The sequence below is a fragment of the Notolabrus celidotus genome, chromosome 15, assembly GCF_009762535.1.
Source record: "Notolabrus celidotus isolate fNotCel1 chromosome 15, fNotCel1.pri, whole genome shotgun sequence".
Taxonomy (NCBI): domain Eukaryota; kingdom Metazoa; phylum Chordata; class Actinopteri; order Labriformes; family Labridae; genus Notolabrus; species Notolabrus celidotus.
In genome coordinates, this window is record NC_048286.1 from 6,936,026 (window position 1) to 6,956,110 (window position 20,085).

At 41.2% G+C, this 20,085-nt stretch overlaps 1 protein-coding gene across 1 annotated transcript in view; it reads right to left on the reverse strand.

Moving 5' to 3' along the window:
• Positions 1–20,085, reverse strand: part of LOC117826496 (receptor-type tyrosine-protein phosphatase N2-like) — a 231,307-nt gene that overhangs the window by 63,776 nt on the left and 147,446 nt on the right. The gene's annotated exons all lie outside the window — the stretch shown is intronic.

A 20,085-nucleotide genomic window follows, 5' to 3' on the forward strand; every position in this document is an offset into this window, starting at 1 on the left:
GAGAGGAGAAGTGTTGGTGTGGTGTGTTCGTGTGTGTGACTGTATATAAAAATAGTCGTCATCAGTGTTTATTGACTGTGAAGCTAACACATCTAGAGCTCCCCCTGCTGGTTGGCGGCGGTCTAGATGATAAACCCTGCCTCCTACATTATTACAGATGGAACATGGGTCAAACTATAAAATAAAAATAAACGTCACGTTTTTTTCTCAAACATGGTTTCTGTGATTATAGTTAATTCTTATCCTGATTTATGTCCCAGTGTTTATTTTTTTAGAGACGGTTAACTTAAATTAGCTGTTTGATGTTTAAGAGATGATTGATTGACAGCTCTGTTGACAAATGAGACTCATGCAGCATTCTGAAAGTAACGTAATTAAGCCAATGATAGAAGTAATAGATAGATGACTTAAAGTAATAAAAAAGGGTAGTTCAGTATTTACAGTAGACCCCTTCACATCTCAACTGCCTCCTACCAGCGTCATCCTGTGCAGGCCTTTATTCCAGACACATCAGGTGAGATTACCGATCAATCAGACAAGAGGAGCCAATCAGCAGCATCATCTGGTGGAGAGCTTGATTGGAACAACCATGCAGGCTCTGACGGCCCACGGTTTGATACTTCTAGATCAAAGCATCAAGCAAAAAATTCTAAAAATGATCACACTAAATTCCTCCGTTTGACAGAAATCTATGTGAACCCTGTTAAAAGCGTTCCCATGCTTTCCACGATTTCCCCAAAAGACGTTTGATTCTGCATCGGCAGATGAAAGCATAAGTCACATGGGCCTTTCTTCTCCTTTTTTGGGGAGACATAAATATGCATATCACTATGCTCGATGAAAAGTATAATCACAGGCGTTTGTTCCACCATCTGTGCCCAGGAGTGCGTAGAATGCTTAAATTCCTGTTAGCAAAGCACTCTGGATGTGCTTCGACAGCTCACACTACAACGCTTGCGATACTGGAGGAGTTTTTCAGCACAGTGAATGAAGGCAAGGGAAGATCTGCCGTCTTGTGCGAGTGCTTTGCCAGTTTCGACCTCGGCGGCGCTTTAATCTAACGCGTGAGAACCAGATCCTTCAGCAAACAACTGGAGATGAAAGATTTCCTTTCACACAGCCTGCTGCTGGATATAACACAATGGACACATACTGTATGACAGAAAGTCTGTTTGAGCTGCTCCTCCAGTGTGTAAAAAAACACCACGGTGATCATTCGGAGAGTGGGGAAGAAAGTCTTATTGAGCTGTTCATTATAAGCTGCAGCTCCAACTGCTGCTTGCATTGAATCTGACTACTAAGAGTTAACAAAAGGCAACATAATTCCCTGTTATTACACACCGCGTAATGATCGTGACAACAAAGAGCGAGGCGAGAAACCCGAAGAGAAGAGCTACAAATTGCACCGCCAATGACACGGCCCACAATTCCTCCTCACGATAATTATCCAAAGAAATCTATCGCAAAAAAACTTTCCTGACACGACCTGTTGTTCAGGTCTGTGCAGCACAGTTAGAACCACTCGAGGGCCATGCTTCAGCGCTTGAAAAGTGTCCAACATACATTAATAGGTTTGTTCTTATTTTTGCATTCAGCAAATAAGAGTGGAGGAAACCTCAGAGAAAGGTAGAAGGCCTGTCTGGGCTGTGGGAAAAAGGGGGGTAAAAAAAAAACTCTCCCTCGGTGGTAGAGGTCACAGAGATTAGGCGAGGTGCAGCGTGGTGAGTTAATGGAAAGGAGGCTTTGAAAGCGGCGCGGAGAAAGGGGGCAGCCCTGTCGAATCCCTCCTGCCTGCCTGTCAGCGCACAGAGACCCTGAAACCCCGGGAGGTGGGAAAAAGGAACCGCTCTCTACCCCACGTTCGGATTGTTCTGAAATTCTTGTGAGGTTTCAGAGAGCGAACCCCCCTCTGCAACCACTATCACCACTCGACGACGCCCCCTCTCCCCCCACCCCCCTATGATTTCATTCATTGCTGCTTCTGCATTCAGCACCTGAAAGAGTGCCTGCAGAAAGTCCCACAATGGGGGACAACAGTTGTCCGATGCTTTGTGGGGTGTCCAATTTGCTTGGGGGAGCTCTAAGCTGTACTGTAAAAGCTGGTTGCATAGTAATGTGACGGCCTTGAAAGGAAACAGTGGGCGTCTCTGACTAAAGCTTCTTCTCTCGGTGCTCAGGGTGGAAATATAAAAATAAAGCAGGAAAAAAATGTGAGAAATTCAGCTAAAGTTCAGCACGTATGAAAGATTTATCGACCAGTTACCGCTGAGGCTCTTCATAAATCATTAACGTAATGCAGGAGCTCTGTTTACATTCGATTTGTTAGGCTGCAGATATTAATTGATGGTGTATTTTTTTAATGTTTCTTATTATTAATGAGGTCTTAATATAAAGCAGAAGCATCAGGCATCATAAACAGAAGTAGCTGAGCTGTAGTCTGAACGTGTTGTGGGCTTGGCAGGGCCATTAATAATGCATTACTGCTGATTCCACATGCTTCCACTGCAATCATCTTTTGCAAAATGTATTTTTTTTTTTCCTCCACCACGGATCAAATAACTTCATTTGTCATTTTACTCGCAGAGTCCTCTCATTGTTTTGTCTGATTACGTTTCATGGAGAGGGATTGCGTCGAGCTCGGCTGGTAATGGCCCATAATTCAAGGCTCTAACTGTAACAGCTCAGTCATCTTTCACGGGACAGATGCCGGCGTTTTCCAAAGCAACCCCCACCTCCTCTACCTCCCCCTCCTCCTCCACACACACACAGTCCACCTCCACCCCCTGTGCTCTCTTTATCATGTCTGTCTATTGATTCAAACAAATGTAGCCTGACCCCACCTGCTTAATCAAGTTTGGTTGCAGTTGTTAGTAACAGTAAAGGAGGGTGCAGTATGAGTGTGTGTGTGTGACTTGTTAGTTGGCGGCGATGAAAAACGAGCAGCCGTTGTGCCGGCGCTGCAGAGGCAGATGTAGCAGAAATCTGCAATGATTGAAAATCAAATGTTTGCTCAGGATGGGAGGCGTGCAGTTATCGGCGTGCAGTTATCGGCGTGCAGAGGAGTGTGCAACCTTTTCAGTGACACAGCGTGAAAACCAACACTTGGAAATATTGAGCAAAGTGTCGTATTTGCATATTGCAGTTCTTATTCTCGTTGTGAGAGTGTCACCTACACTCTGAGGTTATCTGCACGGCTCTGCGGCTCTGAGGCCTTTCAACGACTCTCGGAGACGGCTACAGATAACTGCAAAGCAATAACGGAAACTTGTTTTGCTGGAGCGATTGAAGGTAAAAGGAAATAACGTTGAAGGAAATCAGTACGGTTGTTGTGTTGATCTGGTCGCTTAAACCAGAATGAAATCGCCCTCCAGCTTTCAACTGAGCTTGTATTACATTTTTAAAATCAAACAATGCGGGAAAAAACAAAAGAAATCCTCTTGTTTCTGTAGGGAAATCAAAGGTTTTGATGAGAGGGCCTCTGAATGTTGCCTCTCGAAAGGCAGAAGCTAAAAAGAGGGAGCTCTTTTCATGCCTCCACCTCCTATTGTCCATCTGCCCGAGCGAAAGCGATTGTACTTGCAAATTTTTTTCATTTCACATCGTGGGCGAACGTGATTTGACATACAGTGTGCCGCTCCTCCTGTCTGAGTATTTCTGAAAAGCATTAACATAGCTGCTGTCAGGGACGCTGGCTGGCTGTACACGCCGCTGGGTTCAGCCCTTTTTTCTGCAAATATCAGACACACTCCCTGCAGACAGACAGACACACCGGCGTCTTTAGACAGAGAGAAGAAACCTCGTAAAGAACGGGGGAAGAAATGCATCATCCCTGAACTCATCCGTAAAATCTTTTGCTCAGTTTAGCAGGAAAATCCTCTTCTCTGAGATGTGTAGGTAGCATTTAAACGCATCTAGTGAAAATAATCTCCTTTGCAGCAGGAGAAAATGGTGTTAAAACCAATTAATGTGTAAGAATATTTCCAGAAACCATCTTTTTAAAGAGAGTTAGGGCTCTAATAGAAATAAATGTGAGCCTAATTTTTGTATCAGGAGTTGAGAAGGAGCTTAAGAAGTGGAGGGGTTACGTCTCTTGGTGTGAGTGTGTGTGTGAAGGGGGGGGGGGGTGGATTAGCCAGGCTCCCATAGACAAAAGGCAGATGGATTTGCACGGCTCCGGCTTATTCAGAGCGGGTGAAAAAAGGTCAGAGGGAGAGCGGCGGCCGGCTATTGTTTTCCTTCAGGACGACTGCTGTAGGAAACAAAGATCCGTCCCTCACCTCCGATTCATCCCGGGGCCTTTGAAAAAGTTCAGCCGAGGGTTTTAACTAAACCTTTCAGCAAACACACACACATGCACGTTAATGCGGACACACACACACACACACACACACACACACACACACACACACACACACACAGCTGCACGAGTAAGTAAGAAGATATATCTGCACAGCTTGATGCGTGCATCGATGTATTTTACCTTCACACCTCTACCTTTCTGCAAGGAGCGATTACATTTCATCGGCTTTAGATCTATAAGACACTTCAGACTTTTATTTAATGCTGCTAAGAAGACTCCCTGGATGCATATTTTTCTTCATCAGTTATTGGAGTTAATTCACAGTGCATTGAATCATCTGTTGTTTCAATTGTCTGATATTCTGCAGCCAGAATCCCTCAGTTTGGGATCTGCTCAGCACATCTCTCCATCCATCTGTGAGCAGAGCGATTCTACATTTGATGCACTCACATCTGCAGGTGCACGCTCGTACACTCTTGCGATCTTGCACACACTTTCCAACTGCATGTTTGCGCCAACATGTGCACACTTTACACATAATACACACTCCCAAGCATATTTAGGCACACAACTTGCTCTGTGGTACCAAAATTCATCTAATCAGGAAGGATTTTAATACAGAGCTTCACTTTTTATGGTTTTCATTCCCCTAATTCTTTGCAAGACAAGACAGTGTGGCGATATCGCACTTTGCATACAAATCAGGATGCTCCTGCAGGTTGCAACATCAAACTAGATTTATTGGGTTTAAAGTTTGCACTCCAGCGGCGCAAAGCCACAGCCGCAGAAAATGAAAACAGCAGTGAATCCCATAAAATTTAATGTTATTGCAACGTAATGATGAGGTGCAGCTGCATGAAGCAGCTCAACTGGGGCGCGCCGTCAATCAACGTCCAAACTCACAGCTACTCCCATCACCAGTCTACCTCAGTAACTGTGCTCTTAGCTTGAATCAGTAGATTTATGATATTAACAGGAGCATTGTGAGTTATTTTAAAGATCATAGGCTGATTATAATACATGCATTACTAAAAAAAGACAGACTGTTGGTTAAATGTGCAGGATCCAACAGAGAAATTAGTAAGGAGAGGAGCAGCAGCAGAACCGAATCATCATCTTTAGCATTTCATGGAGATTTTTTCAGAGGCAAATCTTCAGCACAAGGTTTTTAGAAGCAAGGCGACATGAACATGCAAAATAGAAACTAAAACGTACCAAAAATCCATGGTGAGGTAACCCACACACACCTCCTCCAGCATCTATTTCCCACTTCTTTCCGCCTGCATCGAAACTACCGCCTCAGAGACGACATCACACCAGCAGTGGATGAGGAAGAGGAGAAGAGAGTGAGGGAATCAGAGGGAGTTTCCTCACCTCACATCATCCTCATTCTCTCCTGAAAAAAGAGGGAAAAGAAAGTTCCCAGCTTCCTCTCCTCCTCTTTCTTCTTCTCCATCTAGATTTCGCTTCTCATCCATTGCAAAAAAGAGGAAAAAATGCACCGGAATCATTCTCAGTTCCCTGACATAATTCAGCCCTCACTCCGAGAGGAGAGGAAGAGAGAAGAAGAGTGCAAGGAGCAGCTTCTCCCGCTTCCACGCACACGGAGGAATGAGATGCGATTTCTTTTTTTCTCCAAAAGAGAGCGAGAGAGTGAGAGAGAGACTACAAAGTGCGCCGTGGGGCTCCTCCTTATATTCCTCCCACCCCTCCCTCCATCCCCTGCCTGTCTACAGCACATGTCACCTCCCCTCGTTGCCATAGCGACGGCTCCACATGTTGCCGACAGTGAGGAGGAAGAGGAGGTGAGGACGGAGAGAGAGAGAGAGAGTGGAAAGGGGGTGTGAAAAATGGGAAAAGAGCAAGGGGGAAATTTAAGGAGGGAAGGAAGGAGGCGAGGAAGGAAGGAGTTCATTCCTCCTTACAACTCCTTTAGACTTGAGACTAAATATTTCGGTCAGTGAGGCGAGATCTGCTTGTTGCTACAAACTAGTGGAAATATCTTCAAGCAGATCCGTCCTCTGCTGCTCGATTCAAGAGAACACCTGCAATCCCAGATTTACCTCCACTGCACGTTTTCCGTTCCAACACGGCTCTAATAAGATTTGAAGATTCTCTAACTGTCACAAGCTGAAACAAACAAAATGGCGAAGCGACAGAAGAACCAGGAAGTTGGAGCAGAGGAACATCCCTGCCTTTATGATGTGTCATCGAGGGACGCTCTTCTTTAACCCAGTGGGCAACTGCCGTTATCATTAGCATGAAGCTAGCGTATCATTCATCATAATGTTTGGATCAATAAACAAATATAGCATAAAACGTTTATAGCCCCATTTGGGACAGTGGGTAACTAGGGGTGGCTGTAGAGTCGGTCGTCTATCAATCGGAAGGTTGGCGGTTCGATTACAGCTCCTGCGGTCTCATGCCAAAGTGTCCTTGAGCAAGACACTGAACCCCAAGTTTCTCCCTCTGTTGTTCAGAGGTGTGTGAATGTGAACGAATGAGATTAGCCAACACTGAAGGTCCCTCACTACATTGCAGCCTCTACCATCAGTGAGTGAATGGGTATGAATGGGTGAATGTAAGGAGTAGTGTGTAAAAGCGCTTTGAGTGGTCAGACAGACTAGAAAAGCGCTATATAAGTACAAGTCCATTTACCATTTACCATAGTTAGCTTTAGCAATGGGGATTTTGAAGGCTTCTGAAATTTCTGTTTTCCTTTCGCCACTGTGTCATAGTACAATTGAGAGGATATGTCACGAGTGGAAATAGTGCAAAGACAACGTGTCAAATGTTAAAGTTGAAAAGTGTATTGCGTTCTGAAAAATATACGCTCGTTTTTCATTTGATGCCAGCCACGCATTTCAAAAAAGGCGGGACAGCGCTGAGAAATACTGAAAAGTTGTATAATGCAAAAACACCCATCTCCCAACTATTGAGGTTGATTTGCAACAGGGTATTAACATGACTGGGGATAAAAATAGCTTACACATCTAGGGAGGCTCCATTAAAGCTGGGGTTGGTAGTCACTGAAAACTAGCATGAATTTGAATGTAGCATATCCTCAGGACTCCATCTAACCCCTTCCCAGGTTTACCTCGCTGTAGATAGCGGCTTTTTTTCACTCTTTTTAAAGAAAACATTATGTATTGATTGCCATCTGTAAATAAAGATAATTTTAACCAATATAAGAAAAAGTGCACCTAAATCTGACTACCAACCCCAGCTTTAATCCTGAACAATACAGATTTTGTCTTTTTTCAGGGAAGACCTTACATAATTCAGCAAGATAATGTATAACCACATTCTGCACGTATTGCAACAGCATGGCTCAGTAGTAGAAGAGTCCAGGTGCTAAACCGGCCTGCCCAACCTTCCTTCCTTTCTTTGGACACCAACATGTCGTTTGAGTCCACTTTGGACCCCCTGTGGACAAAGTGACACCTCTCATATCTTTGTTTATGTAAGTGTAAGTGTAAGTTGGGACAAAAAAAAATCCTGTCCTGTTTTCTTTAGCAGAAGTTAAGTTTGTTAAGAAAATTTGCTGTAAGAAAAGTATAAAATGGGTATTTTTCTTCAGCATGTTTTTTAATTGCATTGTCTGACACCTACCCCCTCACAGCAGTTACAGGCAATAAAGTGATGTAATCGTAATAGTCCATCATGTCGTTAATGGTCTTCTTTGCTTTTGTAGCTCTTAAAGAGACATCACTGTTGATTTATTTTGGTTTCATAACCAGATAAAAACTCCTCAAGAGCTTTAAACAAAAAAAACACCCTTATTTTAATGTCAAAATATCTCCTTCTTCAATCCACCTGTGAGTCAACCCTCCGCCTTTCTGCAAAGAGAGACTGCAGGTGACAGTTACTGTTTATGCTGTTACCGAGGGAGATGCTCAACCCTAACACACACAAACACATACGAACACACACACTGTGGCTTAACCCAAGCTTAATCAACAAATAGAGATAATGAGTTATTAGCCCAGGAGAGTGGAGAGAGAGGCGCTGAGACTGACGGAGGACCAACAGCTGCAGCATACGTGGGAGGAGGGTCAGAGAGGTATAACGAGAGAAAGTGTGTGAATTAATGTCTGTGTTTATACATTGATGACTTGGAGACACTTACATGCATGGTTAGGCGATTTTGTAAGCATCTGAATGTGTGTATTTAAGATAAAATTTGTGAATGTGTGTATGTGTGTGTGAAAGGGTCCCATCTTACCGTTATGGGCTTAGAAAGAAAGTGAGGGGTGCAAACAGAGGAGATGCTGCCTAATGCAGATGACAGGCTCCTTCCTGGGGAGTGTGTGTGTGTGTTTGTGTATGTGTGTGTGTGCATAGGGTGGGGAGGGGGGGGCTCTTCAGTTTATCTTTCTATTCAACACCCCCCACACCCTCCACCTCCTTCACGGACACCCCCACACCTCCTTTTGTCCCCGTTGGCGACAGCTGGAGGTGGCAGGCAGTGAGGACCCTGCTCTGCTTGAAGGAGGGAGGGAGGGGTGACCAGTGCCTTTCAGTTTGTACCCCCCCCCACCACCACACACACACACACACACACACACACACACACACACACACACACACACGCTCACACACATCCCGTTCACACTTAATACTTCTCTCAACCCCCACCTTTCCAACTCTGTACGCTCGGAACACAAGCTAACCGAAGAGAGAGAGTTGAAGGAGCAGCTTTGGGCGCCAAATTTTCATTTCCTTCCCCTTTAAGCAGAAAGAAAACTGGCTTCTCATTAGGCTGTAGCTCTGTACAGCTACACCCCAAAGCATTCACACATACAAACACACACACACACTGCCACCCCCTCTACCTGCACTCTCTCTCTCTGTCTGAGCTGTAAAAACAGCTTACAAGCAGGAGGTGTAACTACTCTCCGTCACAGACCCTGAAAACACCTCTGACTCCACTCTGGTGCATCTGTAGCTCTATTCACACACGCACAAAACTCCTAAAATCGTCCCTACATTTCAGGATGGGCTGCGCGTGTAAACACATAACAGCAGAAGTATTCACCTCCAGCTAGCATCCTGAAAAATCGTGCTGTAAACATTACACTGTGGCTTTTCACAGCATTATTTAGACATCATTTCCAGCCACCTGAGACTCATCCCCCACCCCTTGTCCTAAAGTAGAGACTTGCTCCAGAGAATTTCAAGAAAATTTCAAGAGTGCAAATGTTAAAATGGGTCTGAATTAAATTAGACTTCAATGCAAAACTACAAGTAACTATGAGTTGATTTATTAAACCTATACATCATGACTTAGAATTAAATGCTCACTGAGAGCACATATTTATGATTAAATAGATTTAAAGCAGCAAACATCAATATGTCTTACATCATTAATGGATAAAGTAACAATTCATGATAAGAAATGGCAATGCAAGAAGTTCAATATGGACCTAAAATGATTGTGCATTTATTGATTTCATTTTATGAGAATTTGACTAACACAGGTGCTCAACAATGTTACATGCAGTCAAAGATACAATTCTATTCTTTCTTTCTTTTTCTTCTCAAATAACTCTTACATTTATGTGAATAAAAAGCACTAAAAGAAAACAAAATAAAAAAAACAACAGACAATTTTGTGCCATATTGAGAAAATGTCCAAGCCAAACAATAAAAATTGGATCAGAACAACAATTTTATCATCAGCACACACAACAGCTTTTGCAAGATTTTTTTGACAGCTTAACTATCTTTGTTATTCATCAGTGTAAAGACTAACTCAGCATTACAAAATCTAAGTCATGTTCAGTAAGTACAATGGAGTAAATTTATGAATTCATTCTACTGAACGAGTTTATTTCTGTAAAGTTGAGATCTTATCCCTCATTCCCTTTTCTCTTATTATTGTTATTATTATTATTATTATTATTATTATTATTATTATTATTATTATTATTATTATTATTATTTTGTTATTATTATGAATCTATTCTAGTAAATTTACTTCATTCTTGGAATCTCAATTTTAAAAAAAATCCTTCATGTTGCCCCAAGCCTCTTTCCTAAATTAAAAATTTTCACATCGATGTTCAAATTTTTTAATATTTGTAAACCCGGTCTAAAGGATTTGGTTTCACAGCTGATAATGTTTCATTTAGATTTACCTTTCACAACTTCAAGTTTGTCTTAAGTAACATTCAGAGAACCACGTCTGTTTCTCTCAATCAATCCTCCTGTTTAAATGAGCCTCCACGTTGTATTTAAGTAACTGTGTATTACTTTTGATGTGTCACTGATTGATAGTACTCTACATTTCTCTTCTCTGCATGACTCTGCTTGATTTTATTCTCTCAATCCCTGAAAGGCCTGCAGACACCCAGAGGGACAGAGTCTCTCCTGTCATTATGTATGGATAAACACAGGGTTTTACACTAACAGCCTCCTCAGAAAACATCAGTCATCTCCCAACCTTACAGACAGACGCCTCGGCCTCATTGTCTGACGGCTTCAGAGCGACGTGGACATCATCTCTGCTGTCAGCTCTGTCAGATGGAGGCGACATCAGAGGCCGTCATTGGCCATCGCCTGGATACCCACAAACAGCTTGTGTGACATTCAAACGGTCAGCAGTGGAAACAGAATAAAAGGGTCTACGTCTTTTTGTCACCAAAATGACAGCTCATTCAGACCAGGACCACCAAACTGATGCCCTTTGTGTGCTGCAACATATTTAGGATTCCTGCTCGCCTCGTCTTCAGGGATGGCACCCAAGACAAAAGAGCCATCATCCTCATGATATGGTCGCCCCTCGGCCCCCTGGGACATAAATCTTCAACGTACAGTTACAGAGTGTAACATCTGGGCTGACAGACACACTGACTCTGATGAGCTGTCTCATAATGTTTGCTGTAATAATTATCATACTCTATGAGACAAACACGGTGACGCCTTTACTGTTTCTTTGTAGAAGTGACAAGTAAAGATTCAATCAGCTTTATAAGATACTAGTAAAGTCAGTATGGCCAGAGTACTGTCATAATACAGAGACTGAAAGGCAGCATATAACAAATAAAAACATATCAGTGCCAGGAAGATGGTGAGATGGAAATGTAGTGAAGAAAAAATCAGTACTCTTATGAAAAAGATCAGATAGGTCTGTACTACACACAAAACAGAAGAGGCAAGAACCCAACTGAGAAACGCTTACATCATAATGTGCAAGAGCTTGATTATAGGAAAGCTAAACTACCCGACTAGCTCCACTGGAGTAAGAAATGACGCCGTGACCTTTGTCCCTTTGTTTACACAAAGCAGTTGATGAGTAATCAGACAAACCTCCTGTCTCAAGGTAACTCTTGCACAAAACAGACTCTGGGCCCTATCGGACACCCTATGCAAAGCGCTTTGACGTGGTGTGTAAGTGTCATTATTTTCCACCAAATGTAAACAGTAAATTAACTTGCAACCAGCTTTGCACCCAAGCATGTGTTGGTTTTAAAATGAAGGGTAGTCAGGAGCAAAGGTTGTACATTACTATGTTGAGGACGCACAACAATGAAGACATATCAGGGTTTTTGCTGATGCAGTGAAATTGAGTGTTTAATGGGACAAAAGGCTTGGGAAGGCAGGTATTTTGTCCCTTGTCTCCATACATCATGATACATAGGCCTTATCTCAGGATGCCAGAAGACATAGGACACCTTTATCATTATCCTCCTGCTTCACCTCAGCCCTGCACCAAGCCAAAAACCATCATCAAGCTCTTCATTATGCAGTTGAATGAATAAAGTTAACGCTGCCTTGTGTGCCTCGTGCATAATTGTACATACACAGGTAAATTTGTAAAGTAACTTTTGTTTCTGCTGTTCAAAGTACCTGTGGATTAAACATCAATACATGCATTAACATAACTCATACAGTAACCTCCTATGATCCTCCCGCTTCACCTAAGCTCTGCACAAGCCAAAAACTGTAGACTGAGACCATCATCAGGCTGTTCATTTTGCAGGCTTTGGGATACAGACATTCGCAGACACAATTGCTCACAACTAAGGAGCAGTATTCATTGCACATGCAGTACAAAATACAGCCATGTGATGCAGCAGCAAAAATAAGTACATTAGGATTTATGGCCTGCCTTTCTTTTATATAAAGGGACATTAGACAATATTAGATCCTGTCTGAAACTGTTGGTGTTTCCCGAGTTTTAAATAATGAATGAGGTTAACGCTGCTGTGCCTTTTGTGTAGATGTACACACACGTCTCTATCAATTTGGAAAGTCGCTTTTGTTTTTCTGCTGGTCGGAAGATCTGTTTCAGTGGATGAAACATCAATACATGCATTAACATAACTCATACAGTGAGCTGAGCCTGGTCATCTTCCTTCCAATGATCAGTAAACTCGAGTTGAGAATCTTCCCAACAAATTGGTGTCACGAACAGGATCAATGGAACAACAACTTCAACTGATCTCACATGACAACAAGGCACAAAAGAAGTACATGAATTTCATGCATAACGCAGTCTGGAAAAACACCCTAATCTTCTTTCAAGAAAAGCTGGTGCGCATAGGTTCGTGCCACAAGCATACTACGCGTCAAGTGAGTTCAGAGCTCCTGGCCTTACCAAGCCAAAGGACAAATTCTTTGATGCAAACCATTTTATATAGAGGTTTTAATGCCTGGGATACGCTCCCCATCGCAAATAGAAAACTCAAGGACAAAATCTCTTTTAAAAAAGTCATCAAAAGATTTGTTTTAAGCTTGAGGTAGATTCAATTATTATCTGACTGTTTCGGTATTCTTTGCATTATTTTCTATTTGTCTTTTAGATTATCTCAGGGTTGCTATGGCTTGTTTCATGATCAGCAATATTTTATTATATCATTTAAGATGTTGATTTGATGAATTGTGATTGTAAATTATTGTTTTTTATTGTTGTTATGTGTGGACCCCAGGAAGACTAGCGGCCACGTTGTGGAAGCTAATGGGGATCCGAATAAATAATAAAGAATAAAGTAAACCCATTTTAAGTTTGTGCTTAAAGCTTAAAGGCAAACATTTGCACACCTACACAAACATACAAATACTGTATGTATGTGTATTTATAAGTATGCACATACATAGAGTATTTTTATGGGGCTTTTTTGCTCACATACCAGAATATTTTTCTCCGCCCTACATAAGCACAAATAGTCTGCATTCATATCAATAGACACTTAACACCTCTACCTGTATCTCTACTGCGCAGACGCTACTAGCACAGCTTTTAACACATACTCACACAAAGACACAAAAAATCTGTCTTGTACCTAAAGCTAAGCTCACTTCACAGGCTGGAAAACGGCTCCACAGTGGAGGCCCATGTAGCTGTCTTTCCTCTACAGGCAGAGAGACGAGCATGAAAACCATTCTCCTGACAGCCTGGTCCAGAGCTGCAACACTGACAGCCGGTCTGTCTGTGAGCTGCATTTCACAAGTCCAACCACACCTAGAGAGCTTAAAGGCATCATGTGCTGACTTTTGTCTCCTGGCATTAAGTAAGGAGAGACTGTCCATAGCAGAAAGAGGCAATCTCTAGATGTTTGTGAAATATATCGTGCATTCGGAAACACAGTCATGGACATCTTCTCCTGTACACTGTCAGTACATTGAGACAGTGTTGTTCAACTGAAACACCTGATAAAATGTTAAAAACTTGTCAGCAATTCTGATTGATTTGCTTGTTTGTTTACACTTATTTTTTATCATTTAACTTGTGAATTTTTCAATCACTAGTTTTATTCATTTTGGTCACAGATGCCTGATGGGAAGGTGACTGCTAGCATTGGCGCTGACAAGCCAAAAGTGTCCAAAAAGTGACCACAGTTGGACCTCATTACGATCGTTCCACTTACCTAATCATCTGTTCATCTGTTTGTGACAGCTGTGTCACCCTAAAATCCAATTTTCCTACAACTATGCATCTCAGGTAGTGTCACTTTGGAAAATTGCTTCACAAACGAGACATCAAACCTGCCACGTTCATACTTTTTGCATCTTCCAAATTGTCTAATGGCTGGAGCAGCTGCTTTGAACATCTGCTGCCTCTTTTACACCTTAACCCCAGACAATATCGAAAAGTTTTAGAACACTGAGGTTGGTAGAGCGTGCAGGAGTAGGAGGAAGAGAAGTCAGCAGTAATGGTGACCGTCTCTGGTTTAATATAAATTGAACATGTTTAGCACGTTTATGGAGTCGCTGCCATAAGCAGCTACAACTACTACTGTCCTTAACACCCGTCTCACCACTATCATCTGTCTCTCTTAATCTCCTCTATCCTTTTTTCCAACCCCAACACGCTCTCAGCAGATGTGTGTCTAACATGAGTCTGGTCCTGCTGGAGGTTTCTGCCTGTTAAAGGAAGTTTGTCCTTGCCACTGTAACTTGCTAAATGCTGCAAAGTGCTCTGCTCATGGTGGATTAAGATGAGATCAGACTGAGTCCTGTCTGTAAGATGGAACTGGATCTTATCCTGTCTTGATGTTGGGTCTTTGTTCATGATTTAACATAGAGTACGGTCTAGACCTGCTCTGTTTGGAAAGAATCTTGGGATACTGTTTGTTGTGATTTGTGGCTATATAAATAAAAATTGATTGATTGCAATTGCGATATCAGGCAATTCAAGCAGACAACTGGGGGAAATAGTTAAGAGTATAAAAGCAGTAAAACTCTGACTTCATACACTGTCACTAGCTGGCAGGAAAAAAGCAGGTTAAACTAAGGTTGAGCAGAGTCGAATTCAGCAGTGGTAAGTGTCGTTTCATTTAAAATTGTGTAGTAGTATTACAAGATATTGCAGCACACAGCAGAAATGACGTCACCCCCCACAGCCTGCCCTCTCTCAGATATCATTTATTCTCAGCCACTGAGCACGAGAGCATGTTGCCTCCTGACTCAGTCCAACAACTCGATGTGACCAGTCCAGGGCAGAGTGCGTCCGCCACCTGCCTGAGAAAGCAATGACATTTTGAAAGAGTCGGCTTTTGTCCGTCTCTACCTCCTCACACATCAAATGGAGTCTTTTCAGCAGCTCAGGCAGGATGCAGGGAAAAGGAGAGAGGGAGGGGTGGGAGAGAGGAATGGATGGATCCCCCTCAACCATCACCTTTATCAGCTTATCCTCAGCTGAGAGGACGATGCCTCACAGGTCTGTGAAATAAATTGAGGGTTATTTTCTTATGAGACGCAGACTGAGGGAAAGGAGATAACAGTGACTTTTCTCTCGTCATTAAAGCCGTTTTTACATCTGCTAGTGGGCCCCTGCAGATTGTCTCCTCTCCTCTGTGGGACAAATAAATATCTTATAGAAGTAAAAGTGTTGCTGTGCTGTTCAGCAGCAAGCCTGAAGCCACAACATGGGGAGTTACTGTCATATTTCTAAAGCACTGTCATGGAGTCTTCCATTTTGAGAGCTTTTTATCTGCAGTTCAAAAATGGAGTCATCTCTCATTTCTCAAAATCTTTTCCCACGAACAGTCAATGCTGGTTTGGTTCAAGTGGTTCCAACTTCTGATGTTGAAAAATGAAGCCAATGTGGGAGTGCAAAAAAATGCAGTTCCTTGAATGTCCACTAGAGGCAGGCTCCAAAATATGAGGGATCTCCATCAGATCCCATGTTAAAATTCTCATTTTTACAGTAGAATTAAAAATGTTTTTAGCCTGATACGAATAATATTTTTCAATATGTAGCCCATATATCTATTTTTAATCACTGTACAAAGGGTGATTTTTTTATGCTTGTCTGGAGGTAATAATAAAAAGGCTAAGTGATACACATAAAATTGCATGGCTGGTGTGGTGTAGCTTACCAGGAGGTTTAATGCCCCCCTCAGCTCTGCCCCTTTGACTCTTCGTAGTTTGATTGAAAGTTTGCTGGAGTCAAAATTTCCAATATGGCGACTGTCAACATTGGGCTTTTAAAACATCTTTCCAGAAACCAATGAGTGATACTACTTCCATGTTTTATACAGTCCATAGTTTGACCTGACAGATAACAACATAGACAGTTGGTGTCTCCATTTAGCCCAGACTCACCACAAATTATAGCACATAGATGTAGTCTCAGTTAAATCACCCATTGGTTTCTAAAGGGGTGTGATGGAAGTCGCCATAGGCAAGGCAAGTTTATTTATAAAGCACCATTCATACATAGAGCAATTCAAAGTGCTTTACAGAGTTAAAAACAAAAAACAGAACAGTAACAATCAACAAAAACAGCAAACAATTCAAACATTAGAATGTTATATGCAGCCAGTTATGTTTGATCTACTCTCTCTCTGTACTTATGTAACTTAACGTACATCGTAAATAGTGTTGGGTCTTGTTATTTATTTAAATTAGGAGGGATTATTATTAATAATCAGCCCCCTCACTGCTCTGAAGTCCGTAACTTGCAGAGTAACACAGAATCACAACTGATCTTGTCTTAACCGAAATGAACCCTTAAATTATTCAGTTGGTCTCAGAACTTCTTCCCAAGGATTAAGACTCACACATTGAATCTTTTCTGTGTCGAGGCGCTGAAGCTGGCTCAGACCTCTTGACCCCGTATGCCCAACGTTTAATTGTAGATCCAATATCAGGTTCATTCCATAACACCATACCTTGTCAGAAAATACTCAATTTAAAATATGACATTAAACAAACATAAGCATGAAAACATAAAATATTTTTAAAAATAAGATTGTTAATATTGTTGTTAAGAGAAATTAAAAGTTTGCAGTTACAGAAATAAAAACTAAGGTTTAAAAATGGGTTTGCATCCATTATTGAGCAGTGAAAGAGGAACATTTTTAGTCTGGACTTAGAAGTGGTCAGAGTCGGGGCTTGTCTAATACTCTCTTGGAGGTTATTCCAGGTCTGTGCTGCATAATAACAAAAAGCTACTTCTCCATATTGGAAATGCTGACTCAACCTAACTTATGGTCGACTCAGAAACAGGCAAAGAGCTGAAATTGAGGCAGGTATTTAGATTCTTGGCAAAAAGCTAAAGGACGCCCTGCTGTGAGTCAACTTAACTTTGCCCCTAATTATGCAAATGATCAGTCTTAATATCTTTAAAATGGATAAGTTAAAAAAAAATGAATCCCTGTTTGTTTTGTACCAGGCTGTATACGTGTTTGTTTTTCTATAAAGATGGGCTTTTTAATTTAATACTGAATGGCGATTTCTTGTCTTTTGAAGCCAGCCTCAGGTGGACACTGGAGGAACTGCGGTTTTTCCCTTTTACATTGACTTCATGTTTCAACACTGGAAGTTTCTACTTGTTTCAAATGTGACCAAAACAACAAGGAGGGAAATGTAACAGTGCTTATAATTACAATTTTTTTTTTACCAAAACTGCACAAACAACAAATGACGTATTGGTTGGTGATTGGTTGAGTTCATGTAAATTTGTTAATGGTATATGAACTCCTGTTCTCTGCTACAGAGCTAACATGCAAAAGTGACTTTCCCCAACACAATCCAGACAAACTTATATATATGAAAAGCACCTTCAAATGGAGCATCATGTTTATCTGTGTGTGTGTGTGTGTGTGTGTGTGTGTGTGTGTGTGTGTGTGTTACAATGTGTGTGTTGACTCTTTTCTCAGATTAGTTTGTTCAAATAGAGCAGCAGTGTTAGCATGCTCCATGCTTCAAAGCTGAGAAAAGGCTGTTTATCAAGGTGAATGCTACGCCTGTCGTCTCTCCTCTCCCTCACATTCAATCACCCACATGTCTTCCCTGCTCGCTGCCAGTGTGTGAGAGAGTGTGTGTGTGAGTGTTTGTATGTGTGTGTGTTAGTGACAGGCTGGTTGCATATATGAAGCAGCACATCCTTGAGAACTTTGTAATCATCCATGCATGTATAAGGAGTTGACCAGAAAGTGTGTATTAATTGAGTTTTATCTATATTTGTGCAGGAACTGTGTGTGCAAGCATGTAGTTCGTGTTTTCCTGCACAAATATTCCTTTTTAACATTTACCTCACTGAATAATTCTCAAAAACTGTTCCACTGATAGTGAAGAGGAGTGATTTGGAGGTTCTTTGAGAGTGCATTTGAGGGCTTTATGTGCAGAAAAACTGAAAAGAATCAGAACCTTGAAGTGAAATGAGAGCGACCAGATAAGACCGGTTAAAACCTGTGTAAAGTTGGAGATGTAGCGATTGTGAAAATCTTAAAAGATGTCATAGTGATACATTAATGAGTTGTTTTTTTCACCAACTGGTCCTTTAAACAACTTCTTCATACTACTTTACTTCTGCATCAAAAACAGGCAACAGGATGTGACACAGCGTACGGGAGTCCCGCTGGTAAAGCTAATATCTAACATTACAAATGATGGATCTAAAAGCCAGTTTTGTCAGTAAAATATACTGCATATGACGAACCTCAAGCTTTTGCCTATGAGCCTGTTAGAAGTCAAAGCAGAAGCAGGAACAGGAAAAGATCCAGAGAAATAATGGCCACAAGAGAGACACAAAGTTTAGGAGCAACGAGACTCAGCAGAAAATGATGGTGAGTGAGTGGCTTTAGCTAACTGTATCTAACACTGTGTTCACGTCACTGGTTGTTAGTTTATAATAACCCAGATGATTCTGTCTTTGTAGCTGTCATTGTCATGCTTTGGATCTTCCTCAGTTAAGGGCTCAATCTCTCCTGCAGTTCCATATCCAGCCCACCATACGGTTTAATTCATGATCAACTTCTCCATATGCTTTAATCTATACAATCAAGTGAAAATCACTCTAGTCCATAATAATTAATAATGGTGGAGAACCATACATTTTCTAACATGGATGTGTGTGTTTATCATGCAGATTATTTTGTCTATTTTCAGACAAAGTTATGTTTTAATGTAAAGAAATTCAGGTTACAATTATATCTTGGAAACATATTTTAACTTTAAGCCAAGAAAAAACTATGAGCAATCAATTCATAGCTTTAAATGTAAAGGTAATGTATGGTTAAAAGTCAATTTAAGATTTACCTTTTTAATCTGGCTTTTAACTTGGAGTAGTTTCTTTTTAGCCCTGGACTGCATTATTGCTTTTATTACTTTTATAAACATTATTTTAGCATTATTTTTTATTTATCTTATTTGTATTCTATCTTTCTGTTTTCAAATAATTGTATTATATATTTTATTGTATTTTTCTGGTATTTATTTAATTTAATTTAATTGATTGACTTTATCTTAATTGATTTTATATAATTTCTATTTTTAAAGTATTTAATATCACATTCCTCTATCTTGTTTTAGCCTTTTATTATTTATCTGTTGCTGTTGTTTCCTGTCTCTGTTCTTTTTGTGAAGCACTTTGGGCTGCATGCGTGAATGTATGAAAGGTGCTATATAAATAAAAATGAGTGGAGTTGAGTTTGTGACACTTCACATATGTCAGGTGCATTACTTGTTTTATCTCTGATACTCCTGCAGTTTTAACTAAAGCTCTGTTTTATGAATTCAAAGACACATCCAGCAGTTTACCTTTAGATCACCTTTCTAAGCAGTCTGATTACTCTCTGAACATAGCTTCCTTCTTTTATTACTTGTTAACTAGAACCTCCCTGCTTATAATGTGAGTCTTAGATCATCAGCAGAGCTCGGTGCAGGCATTAATGCACCGTGCACAAGCTAGCACGGTGCCATTAGCTGCACTTGGCAAGGCTGCACACAGCCCACTGTGGAATATTAAATACATATGACCCAGAGAGCACATATTACAAAATGGCAGCGACCCTGCCTGAGGGGAGTGTTGTTTCTGCAAAAGGAACAGGATC